Genomic DNA, 16,993 nt, shown 5'->3' with positions numbered 1-16,993 from the left:
AGAAAGGGAGGTCTGGCAAAGTTGCAAACTCAGGAACTATGAACAAGATGCAACTGCCCAAAGAAAGAAGTTGAATCAAAAAGGAAAAATTTGGGCCGGGGATTTAGCTCAGTGGTGCCACCGCCTGTGCGCAAGTGCAAGGACCTGAGTTCGATCCCCAGTACCAAAAAAAAAAAAAGGAAAAATTTAGCTAAAACAGGGGTACATCAACCTCTGATTCGGAAGAAGAGGGAGATGACCAAGAAGATGAAAAGGAGAGAAAGGGTGGAAGAAACCTCCAGACTGCTCAGAGGAGGAACATGCTGAAAGCCAGCACGAGAAGGAAGCCGCAGACCAAAAAAACAAGCAAGAGGAACAAGTGGAAACTGAGCACCAAAGAACATGTAATGTACAGTATGAAAATACATCTCACTTTGGGCTCAAAGCATTAATCCAGTTACAGAAAAGAGAACACAAGTGGAGCAAACAAGAGATGAAGGTCTCGAGACGACTCTGGACTGAACTCCCTTCCCCTTGATGGAAGATGTTCCAGATTCTAAACTGAGGACTTATTTTTTTTCCCTTAGATTCTCTTATCGGTACATTTTAGGTACACAGAACATTTCCATTTATCACTGGGTGCTTGTACCTGAACGTGATGAATCTTGGTTCTGATTTTTTCCCCATAACCTGTGGGGCCTTCACCCCCTCCACCCTTCCCTATTTACATAGATTTTGTTTCCATTTTTTCTTTTCTCATAATTTTCCCTTTCCCTTCTTTCCTTTGAGGACTTCATTATTAATGGCATTGTTCCTGTGTTCTGCGTGTTAACAAAGTTTACTGTGAGGTGCACACTAAGGTCAGCCGTCATTCCTATTAAGCTTTTTACTAAGCTTAAAATGAAGCTTTGTGTTTGGCAGTTATAACAAGCCTAGATGAAGGTGGTGGTTGTACAGTATTCATTTAGGAAATATAAAAATTCGTTTTGTGCCGGGTGTGGTGGCGCATGCCTGTGATCTCAGCACTCGGGAAGCTGAGGCAGGAGGATCACTGAGTTCAAGGCCAGCCTAGGCTACATAGTGAGTTCAGGGCCAGCCTGAACTACAAAGGGAGAGACCCTGTCTCAAAAAAAAAAATTTCGTTTTGTTTTGAAGCTAGATATTAATTGGAATAGCTATTAACACCCAAGAGTGGGGCAGTTGTGGCCTTCCTTTGACATTCCTCTGCTGTGTAATTATTTAGAATCTTTTTTTTTAAATCCTGAGCAATTAAGCAGTAGACTTGTTAAGAAAAAAAACGAAACTGTAACCAAAATTTTAAAATAAAGTTAAAAGAAAAAATGAAACTGCCCAAACACTTTTTGTGGGTGCGGTCAATTTGCAGTCAGAAAGCAATGTTCCCCCAGGAGGGTCAGCTGGCTTTTCCAACAGGAAGTGGGTGTGTGGCCTCCACAGTTTGGGGAGGTAAGCAGGACTGGGGCAAGTCCTGTCAAGTGAGGCTGTCCCAAGTGTGCGTGGCTCAGGGTGTGCAGGCCTGGAGGCAGAGCTGGCCCTGTGTGTCTCACCCTGCAAGGGGCTGCTGGACTCTGCACAGTGGCACCACTGAGGGCGTCAGCTCCCAATACAACGTCTCCGCCACCATCTCCAGGCTCAGGGAAGAACTCTGCTCCTTTTGGCCATTAGACTCCAGTCCAGGGAGGAATGAAGCCTGGCTTGCAGCTTCACGGCCCAGGAGGCAGCTCAGCTGGGGTGGGGAACTTCTGTCCTTCAGGTAGAGAGCAGCACAGAGCGCTCTTCACACACACGCACGCGCGCACGCTCACACACACATGCCAGTCCCACTTCCCACACACTGTCACTGTCATCGTGCATCCCTGTGCTGTGTTTGCCCAAACTGCACACCAGCCCAGGGGCTCCACTGTGCCCCAGGTCGGTCCCCTCACAGGCCCCTGCCTCCCATCTGTGTCCTGGACCTGAAGCTGGGATGCAGCTTCCTTGCCATAGCCATGGACCTGTTCTCATCCTTCCCCTGCGCATGAGGACTGAAAGTGCTGAGGAACAGGGTCAGTTCCGGGGTGAAGTCCTGCGCACTTTGGGTACGCAGTACGCAGTATGTGATGTTTTCCTTACGATCACACTGGAGTCACAGGTTGTGGCAAGAACGATGAAGGAACTTCTGAGGGATGGGGTTGCTCACACAGTGCACACACTTCTCACAACTAATGAAACTATAGCCTAAAATAAGTACATTTCATTGTGACTTTTTTGGAAAGGGATATTTCATATTTATCTATCATCTGTCTCTCTCCCTATCTAGGTCTATTATCTATCATCTGGTTATCACCTCTCAAACACATCCATCATTTAATGTGGCTTCACTGATACTCAGTTGGTTCTCTGCTCCACAGCTGGCCAGAATCTTTAAGACTCTTGATGTCTTAGCGCTCCCCATGGGTTTAGAAGCATCAGACATCACACCTTCTGTACTGTGAGGCTTCTTTTTCCAGCACTGCAAGCACAGACTGGGAAGAGCTGGTCGAGGAGAGTCACATTTCAGGCAGTGTCCGGTGCTTGTGCTGGAGCTGGAAGGGGTTTCTGTGGGCTGAGGTGGAAATGACTTCGTGGTCCTGATGCCCCAGGCTGAGTGTGAGGTTCAGAGCTGGCAGAATGACTGTCGCACTGCTCCTGGCCCAGGTGTCCACAGCCCATGGAGGTGGTCACGGGGGAACCATGTCGAGCCCCTCCCTCTCCTGGTGCTCTGCAGTGGCTGCCAAGGAGCAGGGTCCTCACTGACCCAACCACCGTGGGTGTGGAGCCTGGGTGTGGGGCTGCTGGGAGCTCTGGGGTGCGAGGGTTGAGGGGTGGGCTGTCCCTCACAGGCTGAGGGTGAACTCGAGGTGGGGCCCAGAGCCTGCGCCGGGCAGACAGTGTGGGACTGGGTCACTTTCAGCCCCAAGCAGCCCTGTGCTTGCCACAGGAGGCCACCGTGTGTGCTCTGTGTTCTGCCATTCAGCAGCGGAGGTGGGGTGCCCAGAGAGGCCGCCTCTGCTGATCTCTACCGAGTCGGGTTTCGATGTGCTGACGACACTTACTGGCAGGTTACGATTTAGGACTCTTTTTACCTGACTTTGCTGCTCCACTGCCGAAATGAACATTCCCCGCCTAAGCACTTCCATTATCTACTTAGATGCTGAGACGGTACTGAGTGCTTTCCCGCTGTTCAGAGTGGGCCTCAGTCCTGCAGTCTGCAGCAGCAGCGGTTCTAGGGTCTGGGGAGGTTCTGAGAGTAGCTAGCGGTGTGTCAGCAGTGTCACGGTGCTGCTGCTCCCGCGAGTGCTGTGTCCCGAGACTTGGGCCAGTGTGGCCAGGTAGCTCTGCAGGGCTGAGGCGGTGGAGAAGACCAGCGCCCGGGGATGAGCATGCGAGACTGACGAGGCACTCGGAGCTGCTGCAGACATGGCCAGGTCTCCCGGCGATCCGGATCCGATCGCTCGCTTGGTGGCTGGTGCCTCGGGGTCAGGGTAGAGGCACTCGGGTCTGACCTGAGGGGATGTGACGGCTGCTGTTCCTGTTTAAGGGTGCGAGCCAGGACCCCGAAGCCTCCCAGGGGACACAGGCTGTGCATCAGCAGGTTTCCGGGCCCAGGTGTGATGTCAGCGTCCTTGGACTCAGCTGAGAACGAACGACTCACACTGGATTCCCCAGGGCCTGCCGATTGCACCTCAACACCAAGTTATCACTTACAGTAAGAACCGAGCAGAGCAGAGGGTGACCTGCTGCCCAGCTTGTGTTCTGTTGCTGGACAAATCCACAGAGAAGCCAACTTATGATCCAGAGATGCTCGAGGTGAGCTCACCCTGCCCAGCAAGAGAGGCCTGACTTGCTGGCCCGGCTCGGCCCGCTGAGAGGGCTCTGCCCCACGCACAAACCTGCTGCCGGGGATACCCACTGCCGGCCCTCCCTTGGGGGACTTGCCTGCCGGAACTCGGGCCTGGCTGGCCCCTCCCCGCTGCCTGGCTGGCCCCGCCCGCTGGCCCCGCCCCACCCCACTGGCCCCAGCCCCACCCCGCCCCACCCCGCCCCCCGCCTGGCTCTGTCTCCGCCTGGAGCCTGGATCATCGTCACCCCTTTCTGTCTCCGTATATTTCCTTTGCTGTGGCTGTTCCTTCGCTTTTTGATGAAGATACAACATTCACACATTGAAAAGGTACCGTGGGCTATAACAGGTATTCAGCACGTACTGACCAAACTGGCAGAGTTCCCGTCTCCTTATCATGGGTTTGCACGGGAGCTGTCTGTCTCCTTTCCCGTTTCCTGATAAAGCACGCGGCGCCGTGTTGTGCACCTGCGGCGCCCTGGGAGGGTAGAAGCTGCGCGTCCAGTCGCACTGCTGGCACGAAACTGCTCGACATGGACGAGGGCCTTCTGGGTCCGGTTAAGCAGTGCGGGCCTGAGAGCCACGTGCCTCTGGGTGGCAGGCCCACGGGGCTGTTCCATCTGCTGAGCTTGTTTTAGGACTGTCCACTTCGTGCATGCTGGGGAAAGCAGGACCGCTGGGAAGAAAGACCCGGCCATGCAGAGCCCAGGCCCCATGTGCAGTGAACAGAGGGGCAGGGCAGCAAGATGCTCGGAGGAGCTGTGACTAACCTAGGTGCCGTGCAGCGAGACAGGGCTGTCTCGCGCTGTCACTCCGCCTGGCTGGGCCCGCCTGCTGTACGGCTAGGTCAGTGCTGCCGACGCCGAGGAGAACTATTCTGTCCCTCCTTGGTGCTCCTGTCCTTCCCTTCCATCCAACAGCTGAGGCTTCTCAGCTGCCCATGCACACCCTGGAAAGGCAGCTCAACCGGCGTTCGTTTTTATCAGGAACGCTGTGATAGTGTCTGAAGCCCTCCATGTCCCCCGAGTGCTAGGCTGGCTGTGACTTTGGCCCTCTGTCCCAGACACTTGTCTCTCCCCCAGCTCTGTTCTCAGGGTTGGCGTGCGTATCCTCGTCCCGCTCCGTCTGCCCCGTCCCTCGGAGGCTGCTGTTGCTGCTCCGCTCCTCAGCTCCGTTCCTCTCCTCCCAGGGGCGGAGGCTTCATTGCCTGTACTGATTGCTTCACTGAGACACGTGTTCCAAGCAGAGGACCTGGCGGGTCTAAAGGTTCTTTAATATTTCAGAAAAATAAGTGCCAGATAAATTTCTTAAATAGTTAATTGTTGGGACTTCTACTTCTGGGAAGGTGGAGTACATTGTTTCCTCTGCAACGAAAAGTCCCAGCATTGTATAAAACATGCACAGGAAGCCTGAAGGCAGGGAGAAGAGAGCAGACAGGCCAGGAGTGCGGAGGCCCCGGAAGCCACCATGGGGTGCGCTCCCCAGTTTCTTTTCGCCCCATCATTCTAGGCTTGGAGCTGGAGAAGTCAGAAACCCGAGACGCCAGTGGGTTCAGGCAGAAGGAGCCCCAGATGCCTCCTGCCCACACGGTACAGGAAGTGGCAGCGCCGCCAGCCGGCATGCTCCTGGGTAGCAGGTACTTTCCTGCAGCCAAACACCACGGAATAAACCGGGGTCTGTGTGTCTGGGGAGCCCAGGCCCCACTCTTGTGAGGAGGCCCCGGCCGGGATCCCTGCCCCGGGGGTGTCAGAGAGAGGAGGCAGAGCCCTGGGCTTGGCTTTGGTTCCTGCAGCCGCTGAGGAAGTCTCCTCCCTGGGCCCGCGGAGACCAGACGCCTGCAGTCACGCGCCCACTTCTGGTGAGGTCGCACCCAATAGACGCATCCTGGACTGGCGACCTCAGAGGCAGAAGTGCATGTAATGCGCAGACCTGCAGACATCACGGCCAGCCACACAGGACGCCACCCAAGCAGAGGCCTTGCTATCCTTGTGACCCAGGCCCACGGGGATGCTGCTCACTCTGAGAAGCATAGAGGGAGGATTGCACCGTCTCGCTCCGGGCTGGGAAAGATTAGAACTCAAGATCCAAGTGTGGTTTCCACTGCATGTACACTGCTTTTGCATCACTTTGAAGTTGAAAAATATACACCGAACCCCTGGGGACCGGGACCAGGTACTTCCTCCCTAGCCAGCTGTGCTGAGTCAGAATTAGCAGGGGCCGAGGCAGGCCCCCCCGCCCCCCGCCCCGCCCCCCGGCTTCTACCCAGCAATTTGGAGGATTCCCCCGAGGGTCTTGACCGTCTGAATGGAAACCCAGACCCTGTCTGGGGCCAGTGAGGCAGCACCTCCCGCTTGCTGCGTGGGAGGACTAAGAAAGAGGAAGTCAGTGTGGTGTGACTTAGGTATCCTAAGGTAAAGCCCAACTTGTCCAGGTTTCTAAAGAAAAGCACTCGGGCCGGGGAAGTAGCGCAGCGGCGCAGCTCCTGCCTCACAAGCGCAAGGTCCCGAGTTCGATCCTGGGTGAAAAAACGAAAAGAAAAGAAAAGCACTCACCACGCTACAAACCAAGAAAATATTCACTTGGTTAAAAATAGAACCGGTAGATGCGAACACCGAGCTCACAGACTTGTTAGCAGTGTCTGGAAGGTTTTTCTTTTTATTATTATATGTTTGGAATATATAATAAATACATTCTTCATGGGGAAAAAGTTTAAAAACAGCTATCATGAAAATGTGTCAATGAATAATTATAAACAAATGTTTGAAACAAATGAAAAAAGAGGACGTTTCAGCCAAGAAATAGGTGCCGGGGATTTAGCTCAGTGGTTCCAGCGCCTGCCTCGCAAGCGCAAGGTCCTGAGTTTGATCCCCGGTACAGAAAAAAAAAAAAAAAAAAAAAAAGGTGCTATAAGGAAGAAAACAAGTGGAAATTTAGAGTGGAAAAAATATAATGACCAAAGTTTGACAAATTGAATTGATCTGCTGTATAACAGAACAAATATGATGGAAGAAAAAGATAAGTACATTTGAATAAAGGGCAATAAAAATTATTCAATCCGAACAAAGAGAAAATAGATTGGAGACAAAGGAAAAACAGCCTCGGGGACTGTAAGACTATAACCAAAAATCTAATATCTGTGCCACTGCAGTTTCAGAAAGAGAGGAAAAATGAGACAGGACTGAAAAAAGTAATCAAGTAATGAATAGCTGAGAACTTTCCAAATCTGACAAAATACACCTACGAACTCAAGAAGTGGGGGAGCCCTAGATAGGGAGCTCCTAAGAAATCCAAGCCGGGACAGGCAGCAGCCAGACATGTAAACCCCAGGGACAACAAACTCCCCTGAAAATATTGAGAGAAGAGGCATCCTATCCGTAGGAGGACAAACAGCTCAAGTGGCATGGATTTCTCATCATAAGCCAGGGGACCTGAGGAAGGAACTCAGCATCTTTGGAGGGCTGAAAATAGCAACGACAATAACCAACAAGCAAGAATTCAGCATCTAGTGGAGAATCTTTCAGGAATGGAGGGGAAATAGAGGTGAAGAGAAAACTCTGAGATGAAGGAGAGCTAAGGGAATCAGTCCTACTGGTCCCCGAGCAAGGCAGCTAAGGATGTTCTATAAAAGGAAAAGGCAAGAGGAAAACACAGGCAAATGCAATACACATTCCTTTCCTCCTGAATTTTCTAAATTATGTTGGGTACTTGAGGCAAAAACTATAGCAGTGTCTAATGTACACTTGAAAATGTGTGTAGAGGAAATACTTAAGATAATCTACATAGATTAAGGCATAGGGAGGGTAATTTCCCACACTTTACCTGGTAAATTTTGACACCAGTGGGTGGTAGTGAACTATGTTGGTGTGCATGAATGTATATACAATGTCATACCTCTTGAACCACTAAGAAAACTAAGCAACCAGAAGTACTACAGAAAAATAAAAATGAAGTTCTAAGTAAATGTTTAACCCACAAGAAGGAAGGAGAAGAGAACATAAAAATGGGAAATAAGGAAGAAAAGAGAAATGGAAGGCAAAATTAAATGACAGATTTAAACTCTAACACATCAATAATTACATTGGCTGTGATAGTCTACAGATACCAACTAAAAGACAGAAACCAACATAGCAGATTTTCAAAATGATGAACCATTTACTGTTGGCAAGAAAATCACTACAAATATAATAGTGTAGTTTCTCTAAAATAGAAAGATTAAAAAAACCCCTGCAAGTGTTATTCAAAAGGAAGTAGCCCTTAGAGCAAAGAAAACTGCTAGAGGCCAAAGGAAGTATTTATAGTTATAAAATAGGAACAACCACAGCAGCTAAGGAAACATGTATGCACGAAGAAACAGCTGCAAAACTGTAAAGCCAAAAGTGACCAAGCTGAAAGAGAATCAGACAAAACCACATTTATAGCTGGCAACGTCAGTATTCTCTCTCAACAACTAGACTGAAACCCAGCAGTGATGGAGAGGAACCCAAAAGCCCCAGCAGCCAACAGAATCTGATTAATATGTATGGAACATCATACCCACAAATAGCAGAATACACATTTTTACAAATATCTATGGAGCATAGGTCAATGTAGATTGTACGTTGGGCCATAAAATAAATCTCTACAAATTATGTAAAAAAAATTGAAATCATACAGAGTGCATCTTTTGATCATAATGGACTCAAATGATAAAGCAGTAAATGAAAAACAGTAGAAAATCTACACTTAAACCTAAACCACACATTTCTAAATAATCCATACAATAAAGAGAAAGCCTAAAGATAAATTTAAAAAACAGTGATTGCATGAAAGTGGAAATATATTAAAATTTATGGAACACCACCTAAAAGTGCTGGGAGGGTAATTTGTAGCACTAAATGCTTGCATTTGAAAAAAGCAGAATACTCAAATCAATAATTTAAGCTGTGGTCTCAAGAACTTGGAAAAAGAAGAGCAAAATAACCACAAAACAAGGAGAAAAGGGGAGATTATAAGAGGAGCAAAAATCAATTAATAAAATTGAAACCAGGAAAACAATGAAGAAAATCAATGACACAAGGAGCTGGTTTTTTCAAAATATCAATAAAATTGACAAACCTATAGTAAGAATGACAAGAAAAAAAGAAAATATAATGTGCCAATATAAGCAATGGAAATAGAGCTACCCCTACAGACCCTACAGTCATCAAAGGGATAAGGAATGTTCTACAAAATATCCAAAAAAGATTCTCTTTCTCTCTCTCTCTTCTTCTCTCTGTACACACACACACACACACACACACACACACACACACACACATATTTCCTTAAATGGATCCATTTCAAAACCATCCAAACTACCATAACTTACCTAGTATAAAGAAAATATTTTATAAAACTCTATAAATATTAAGAAAATTGAATTTATATTAAAACTCCCCCAAACCATTATCCATGAACAGCTGACTTTACTAGATAATTCTTTTTTTTCATTCATTAATTTTAGTAATACATTTTAGGTGTACAATATGCTGACATATGTTATTGGGAATTTGTAGCTTTACATAACGTATCTTGGTTCCTGTATTTCCCCCATTCCCCTGCCTTCCCTTCAACCCCTCTGCCCCTCCCTATTTACAAAGATTTTGTTTCCATTCTTTTCCTTTTCTCATGTATATTCCATTCCCTTCTTTCTTTTCCCCCACCCCTCCCACTTCCCCTACCCCTCCCACTTCCCCTTCCCCTTTGCCCCTTTCTTCCTATTTCACATTATCTATTATACATTTTGATCCTTATTTACACTGTCAGTTTCTCTCAACAGCAATTCTATAAATTTGTTTTAGAAAATGGGAAAAGAGGGGACACCTCCCAACTTCTATGAGTGAGCTAGTAGTAGACAGATATGAAAACTAGACAAAACAGGGCAAAAAGGAAACCCACAGAGAAATAACCTCCTGAATGCTGGCCACACCCACACAGCAATGCTACATCCATGGCAGGCTGCACTGGCAGTGCTGGCCCTGTATTTCATAATGAGGCTGAAAAATCCTATCACCAGCGATGTGTCAGCCAGCATGACAACGTCCAGAGCCCTGCTCATGTGTGTGTGGGATGTTGGTGCAAAAAGATGCACTGCACTGCCAGTCACGTGAACTAGAACTGTGTGCAGAGCATAATGACTGGGAATGGTGATGAACGATGGCTGCTGGCGGAGGTATCTGCTGCACTGTACTTTTAATCATCAGTATAGAGTGTTCTTCTCCCTACAGAAAGAAGTTCACTGTACAGCACTGCTGGGTGACACTGGCAGTGCCCTCACACAACCTCATCTCTTGTGGCCTCATTTTCTCCTGTGCTTGGCCTGATCTTGTGTTACTTTGCTTCTGGCCCCAGGAGCATAGGTACATTCTGCCCAGAGCAGTGGTGGTGAACCCACAGCACGTGTGCTGCAGCGGGCTGTTTGTCTCACGCCGCCACTGGCCTTGCTGTCTGTGCAGAGCAGCATAGAGTAGGGGTGTCGGTCATGGTGTCCAGGTCTGTTTGAGAACACTCCACTACATTCATGTGAGGATCTTTACACAGGAGAAAGTCACCTAGCAAAGCACTAACCAGACCCATCTTTGTTGCTGAGGTGATGCATGCCTGCAGGTACAACAAATATCTTTAAGAAACTGTGGGGAAATAAAATCCAGCAATACATGAAATGAATCATGTGGTAGGACAAGTGTTTTTTGTTTGTTTCTCCTGGGCGCAAGACTGTCTCTATACTGGAAAATTGGTTAAGGTGAAGCAATCTATTAATATAATAGACTAAGTAAGAAAAGTTATATGATTATATCAATTGCCAAAAAAGCATTTGACTGACTGAATTAATACATATGTAGCATTTTATTTTTTTTTAATTTAATTTTATTGGTACGTTTTAGGTATACAATATAATGACATTCATCATTGGAAATTTGCACCTTTACATAGTCTCTCTTGGTTCTTATTTTTCACCCTTGCCCAGCCCTCCCTTCATCCCCTCCACCCCTCCCTATTTACAAAGACTTTGTTTCCATTTTTTCATTTTCTCATATTAATCCCATTCCCTTCTATCCTTTCCCCTAGCCCTCCCACTTCCTTCCCCTTTGCCCCTTTTCTTCCTATTTCACATGACCTATTATACATTTAGTCCTTATTTACACTTTCAGTTTCTCACACCAGAGAAACTATTCGGTATTTACACATGTGTGTCCTATTTATTTCACTTAAGAGTATCGCTTCAATGTGCGTCCACTTAGCTATAAATGTCTCTAGTTTCTCATTTTTTATGGCTGAGTAGTGCTCCATTTTATAAAAAACCACATTTTCTTTATCCAGTCTCCAGTTGATAGCTAAAACTTGGAAGCAGCTCAAATGCCTATCACAAGCTGTTGCTGCTATGAACAGGGATACACATATATCACTGTGGTATGATTCTTTTAATTCTTTGGGGAAGATCCCCAGCAGGGGAATAGCTGGGTCAAATGGGACTTCCAGTCCTAGTTCTTTGAGGTATCTCCATACTGATTTCCACAGTGGTTGCACCAGTCTACACTCCCACCAGCAGTGGAGCAGGGTTCCTCTTTCCCCACAGCCCTGCCAGCATTTGTTATTCATTGATTTTATGATGACAGCCATTCTTTCTGGGGTGAGGTGGAATCTCAGTGTTGTTTTCATTTGCATCTCTCGAATGACCTGTGATGTTGAACATTTTTTCATATGCTTATTTGCTATTTCTACTTCTTTGAGAAATGTCTGGTCATTTCAGATGCCCATTTTTGGATTGGGTCTTTAAATCGGGAGGTCTGATTTTTTAAATTCTTTATAGATTCTAGATAGTAAACCTTTGTCTGAGGAACAGCAGATGAAAATTTTTTCCCACATTGTGGGTTGTCTCTTCACTCTGTTGGTGCTTCCTCTTGCTGTGCAGAAGCTTTTTAATAAGAAGAGATCCCACTTGTTGATTGTTTGTGCTAGTTCACAGGCAACTGAGGTTTTGTTTATAAAATCTTTTCCTACAACAATGTCTCCAAGAGTTCTACCTAACCTCTGTTCTAGCCAGTTCAGCATTTCTGTTTTAATATTTAGATCTTTAATCCATTTCAATTTTAGTTTAGTGCATGGTGAGAGATATGGGTCTAGTTTTAATCTTTGGCAAGTTGAAACCCAATTTTTCCAGCACCATTTATTAAAGAGGCTATCTTGGCGGTGCGACGGGATAAACTTGCTGATCGAGGTTGGGGTTCCGATTCCAGTCCCGCCAAGGGGGCGACTGCAGTGGGAGGAAGGAGGTGTCTGACATGCTGGCCCACCTCCGCTATCCCTTGCAGCCTCATCAAAGTTCAAAATGAACTATATGCCCGGCACTGCCAGCCTCATTGAGGACATCGACAAAAAAGATTTGGTCCTCCTTTGAGATGGAAGGACACTTATAGGCTTTTTAAGAAGCATTGATCAATTTGCTAACTTAGTGCTACATCAGACTGTGGAGCATACTCATGTGGGCAAAAAATACGGTGATATTCCTCGAGGGATTTCTGTGGTCAGAGGAGAAAATGTGGTCCTACTAGGAGAAATAGACTTGGAGAAGGAAAGCGACACGCCCCTGCAGCAAGTGTCCATTGAGGAGATCCTGGAAGAGCAGAGGGTGCAGCAGCAGACCAAGCTGGAAGCAGAGAAGCTGAAAGTCCAGGTCTTGAAGGATCGGGGTCTTTCCATTCCTTGAGCAGATACTCTTGATGAGTATTAGGGCTTGGAGAGTTAGGGCTGTCTCTGAAAGAAGATGACATCCTGATCACTTCCACATTTGGCCAGAGAATTAGTTTGGTCATCTTTATTTTATTTATTTATTTATTCTTTTTTTTGGTACCGGGGATTGAACTCAGGTCCTTGCGCTTGAATCATATGGTTTTTGTCCTTGGCTCTATTGATATAGTGTACTACATTTATTGATTTGTGTATGTTAAACCATCCCTGCATCCCTGGGATGAATCCCTGGGATGAATCCCACTTGGTTAGGGTGTATGATCTTCTTGATGATCTTCTCCATTCTATTTGACAGTATCTTATTAAGGATTTTTGCATCTATGTTCATTAGTGAGATTGGCCTATAGTTCTCTTTTTCGGTTGGGTCTTTCTCTGCTTTGGGGATCAAGGTGATGCTTGCTTCCAAGAATGAATTCGGGAGTATTGTTTCCCTTCCAATTTCATTGAAGAGTTTAAACAGTAGTGGCAGTAGTTCCTCTCTAAATGTCTTGTAGAATTCAGCAGTGAAGCCATCAGGATCTGGGCTTTTCTTAGTTGGTAAGATTTAATTACATTTTCAATTTCATTGATTGATATTGGGTTGTTTAGAATTTTTAGGTTTTCTTCGTTCAACTTTGGTAATTCATACTTATCTAGGAATCTGTCCATTTCTTCTGTATTTTCCATCTTATTGGCATATAGGTTCTTGAAGTAGGTATTGATGATCCTCTAGATTTCTCCTTGGTCCATTACAATTTCATCCTTTTCATTCCTAATTGTATGGATTTGGGCCTTTTCTTTCCTTTTTCTGATAAGGTTGGCTAAGGGCTTGTCAATTTTATTGATTCTTTTGAAGAACCAACTCTTGACTTCATTGATTTTTTGAATTGTTCTCTTAGTCTCCATTGCATTGATTTTTTGGTCTGATCTTTATAATTTCCTCCCTTGTATGAGCTTTCAGTTTGTTCTGCTCTTCTTTTTCTAGAACCTGGAGGTTCAGCATCAGGTTGTTTAATTGGGCTTGCTCTGTTTTCCTAATATGCGTATTCACTGCTATGAATTTCCCTCATAAGACTGCTTTCATTGTGTCCCATTGATTCTGATATGTTGTACTGTCATTGTCATTTCATTGTAGGAACTGTCTGATTTCTTCAATTTCCTCTGTGACCCATTGGTTATTCAGCAGTGTGTTGTGCAGTTTCCATGTGTTTATGAAATTTTTGTGGTTTCTTTTGCTATTGATCTCCAATTTCTTCACATTATAGTCTGATAATATACAGGGGATAACTTCAATTCCTTTGCACTTACTTAAACATGTTCTATGAGCGAGTGTGTGGTCTATTTTGGAGAACAACCCATGTGCAGCTGAAAATAATGTATATTCTGATTTTGTGGGGTGGAACACTCTGGAAACATCTGTTAAGTTAATTTATTCAAGAGTTTGATTGAGTTCTAGTATTTTGTTGCTTATTTTTTGTCTAGTTGATCTATCTATTTGTGACAGTGGGTTATTGAGTTCCCTCACTGCTATTGTATTAGCGCTTATTTGATTTTTCATGTCTGTTAGTATTTGTTTTATATGGTTGGACGCACTAGTGTTTGGTGCATATATGTTTATGATTGTCACTTCTTCCTCTTGGATTATTCCCTTTACAAGGATGTGGTGTCCTTCTTTGTCTCTCTTAATCAGTGTTGGTTTGAAATCCACTTGATCTGCAAAGAGGATAGCTACTCCTGGTTTTTTTCAGGTTCCTATCATGGAGTATTGTTTTCCACCCTTTAACTTTCAGTCTGAGTTTCCTTTTGAATTAAGTGTGTTTTTTGTATGCAGCATATTGTTGGATCTTGGTTCTTCACCTATTCTGCCAGTCTATTTCTTTTGATTGGTAAATTGAGACCATTAACATTGATGGTTATAATTGATATGTATTGATTTATCCTTGTGATGGCTTTTTCTTTTTGTTCGATTCTCCCCCCTTGCTTTAATTTCTTGTTGTGTCTGATGGATTCATTCTGCTGTGGTTCCTGGGGTTGTGGTCCTCATTGTCTTTTCCTGGGATATTGTCTAAAATGTTTTGGAGTGCTGGTTTGGTATTCATGAAGTTCCCAAGGTGCTCTTAGTCATGAAAGTATCTTATCTCTCCATCAATTTTGAAAGATAGTTTTGCAGGGTACATCAATCTGGGTTGGAGGCTGTTTTCCTTTAGGGCTTGAAATATGTCACTTCAATCTCTTCTTGCCTTGAGGGTTTGCATTGAGAAGTCTGCTGTGATTCTGATGGGCTTTCCTTTGTATGTGATTTGTTTCTTTTCTCTAACTGCTTGTAGAATTTTGTTCTTCTGTTGGGTTTCTGGAATCCTAACTATTATATGCCTATGTATAGATTTTTTTTGATCAAGGCTAGTTGGAGTCTTATGTGCCTCACTTATCTGTATGTCAAGTTCTTTTCCCCTCCTTGGGAAGTTTTCTGCCATCATTTCTGTGAACAGTTTTTTCTATGTCATCTGTACTCTCTCCTCTTTCTTCATTGACTCTGATCAGTCTTATGTTATTATTCTTTTTATCATCTAGCAGCTGCTGGATTGATTTCTGTTGGTCCCTTATTATTTTAAAGCAATTTTTCTTTTCCTGTTCACTAATTGCAATCTTATCTTTTATATCTGAAATTCAGTCCTCACTTGGTTCATTCTGCTGTGTAAACTTTCCATGGAGTTTTTAATCTCCTGGAAATATGCATCTGTTTTATGGATTCCATTTGTTTTCTATGTTGGGATTCCATCATGTTCCTTAGCTCCTGTATTTTTTTTAATCTGTGTGCGCTCTAGACTTATTAATCATGTCTTGCACTATGGGCACAATCTCTACTGTTATGTGAGAAATTATTTCTGATTTCATTTTTTCCAGATTCTCTTTTATTGCCAGTTCAGGGAGTCCAGATCATTGAGTATCAGATTGTTCCATCTCATTTCCCTTTGGGGTTCCTTTAGATGATCTGGAAGTCTGGTTTTGAGACTTGTTTAAGTGTGTTTTCATTACAATGGGGTGTGGGTGTGTGTTTGTGTGTGTGTGATGCTGGCATCCACACAGTTCACCTCCTCAGCACGGGGGGTGGGGGGGTGGTACGGTGGCCTGGAAGGTTCACCTCCTCTGCGCTGTGGGCAGTTCTGCTCCTTCATGCTGGGGGGGGTGGTATGGCCCATATGCACCATTTTAAAGCTTTAATAAAAATAGAAATTTAAGAATTTCCTCAACTTAGCAAAATTCATCTAAAAAACACCCACGCATAGCTAACATGACCCTGAATCCTTTCTCCTAAGATCAGGAATAGGACAAAGAATAGGAATAGGACAAGAATGCCCAGTCACACCTCTTAGTCAGTGTGAGTTCAACCAGGGCAATGAGGCTAGATAAGAAGTCAAATGGCAGTCAGACTGGAAAGGAAGGTATAGAACTGTTCTTTCTGTATGTGCCATAACTTGTTTACACAGAAAATACTGATGAAAATCTCAGCAAATTTACCAATCTCCTATCATTATTAAGTGAGTTCAGTGGGACTGTCAGGGTAAAAGGCAAAAGTCAGTTGCATTCACTAATAATGACCAACCTTTGCCCTCTAGCTGAAGGAAGATGCAGAGTGATACAGCAGAGATGGAACAGGGCTGGTTGTGGCAGACACCACTGAGACGGAGGGTTATTAGAACCACTTTGTCAGCCTGTATTCTAACAAGCTGGGAAAGGTAGAAGAAACAGGTAAATTCTTAGACACTGTGCCTGCCAACACTGAGCCAAAGGCTATAAAGGAGCCCTAAAGAGATCCATTAAAGCAATGAGGCCATAAAAAGCCTTCCAACAAAGAAAAGCCCAGGACCAGGTGAGTTTACAGCTGAATTTTAACTATCTTTTAAAGAACTGACACTGATGCTCCTATTCCATGTGCTAGACAGGGAAGGGTGCTTCCAGTCTCTTTCTACCAGGCCAACATCATTCTGATACCAAAGCAAGATAAGGACACAATGAAAAGAAAACTACAGATCAACATTCTCAATGAACTTAGACCCAAAAATCCTTAATAAAATAATCACAAATTGCATCCAATGATATATTAAGAATATCAAATGCTTTGATCAAGTTGGTTTTATTCTAAGGATGCAAGTTCAGTTCAATATACACCAATCAATAAATATAATACGTTACATAAATAGAATTCAGGATAAAAATCACATGATTCTCTCAATCAATGCAGAAAAAGCCTTCAATAAAACTTAACATCCCTTCAGGTAAAAACCTTGAAGCACTGGGTATTGAAGGTCATTCCTCAGCACAGTAGAGGCCCTTACAACAAGCCCTCAGCTGGTTCATTGTGAGTAGGGAAAAGTGAAGTATTTCCTCTAA

The 16,993-nt window shown here is 44.8% G+C and overlaps 1 pseudogene; it reads left to right on the top strand.

Annotated features, from left to right (window-relative positions):
- Positions 1-12,097: 12,097 nt before the first annotated feature.
- LOC101715244 (U6 snRNA-associated Sm-like protein LSm1 pseudogene) lies at positions 12,098-12,643 on the top strand (annotated as a pseudogene).
- The last annotated feature ends 4,350 nt before the right edge of the window (positions 12,644-16,993 follow it).

The sequence above is a fragment of the Heterocephalus glaber genome, unplaced genomic scaffold (genome assembly GCF_053883595.1).
Source record: "Heterocephalus glaber isolate CG9 unplaced genomic scaffold, H.glaber_assembly_v1.0 deba00000331, whole genome shotgun sequence".
In the NCBI taxonomy this organism is placed as follows: domain Eukaryota; kingdom Metazoa; phylum Chordata; class Mammalia; order Rodentia; family Bathyergidae; genus Heterocephalus; species Heterocephalus glaber.
The sequence above is the reverse complement of the archived record's forward strand: the minus strand, read 5'-3'. Positions and strand labels throughout refer to the sequence as shown.